Here is an 824-nt window from a genome sequence, read left to right as displayed (position 1 = left end):
GGCGGCGCCTGGAAGGGGCCCGGGGCGGGCCGCAGCGGTGGGGCTGGGGCGGTGGGCGGCGCACCGCCACGGGTACCGGCGGTAAGGGCCGTGTGGGTGGCCCGGGTGCGTGACATCCGCATCCGCCGCTCCTCCAGCTTCAGTACGCGACGATCTTGGGGAAGGTCGGGTTGGTGATGAGGGTGATGTTGGAGGCGGTGTTCCCGAAGTCATCGTTCAGGCCGGCGATGAGGGTGCTGAGGAGAAGCTCATCGAAGACCTTCTCGCCGAGGTCACGGAGCTCGTCAACAAGCTTCTTGAGGCGCGCAATAATCGTCAACAGACGACTCAAGCTGCTGGCACCCAAAAAACTCGCCGTGCAAGAAGACCTTGCGTTGGAGCGCGTTGTCGGTGAAGAGGCCGTTGAGCTTGGTCCAAACGGCGTGAGCGTCATCGTCGGCGGAGACCACCGTGTGGAAGAGGTCCTTCGAGATGGTGGTGTAGAACCAACGGATGAGAGTGGCGTCGATGGCCGTCCACTCCTCATCGTCCTCCATGAAGCGGGAGTCCACGGAGCCATCGATGTGATCCCAGAGATTGCACTCACGAAACACGAGGGAGAAGTACGTCTTTCGGGCATAGTACGTGGAGGTGAGGTGGTCGAGGACGACGGGAATCCGGGCGAGGATGTTGAGGTCGCGAATGACGACGGGATCGGGACCTTCGAACGGGTTGGTGCGGCGGCTGCGGGAGGTACCGGTGGAACCGGGGGAGACCATGGCCGAAAGGGGTGGTGCGGCGGCGCGGCAGGGAAGAGGGCGGCGCGGCTTGGGGCGGTGCGGCAG

The 824-nt window shown here is 64.6% G+C and overlaps 1 pseudogene; it reads right to left on the bottom strand.

Annotated features, from left to right (window-relative positions):
* LOC123042318 (DNA topoisomerase 1 beta-like) overlaps window positions 1–824 on the bottom strand; it is a 12,513-nt pseudogene that overhangs the window by 8,077 nt on the left and 3,612 nt on the right.

The sequence above is a fragment of the Triticum aestivum genome, chromosome 2B (genome assembly GCF_018294505.1).
Source record: "Triticum aestivum cultivar Chinese Spring chromosome 2B, IWGSC CS RefSeq v2.1, whole genome shotgun sequence".
NCBI lineage: Eukaryota > Viridiplantae > Streptophyta > Magnoliopsida > Poales > Poaceae > Triticum > Triticum aestivum.
The sequence above is the reverse complement of the archived record's forward strand: the minus strand, read 5'-3'. Positions and strand labels throughout refer to the sequence as shown.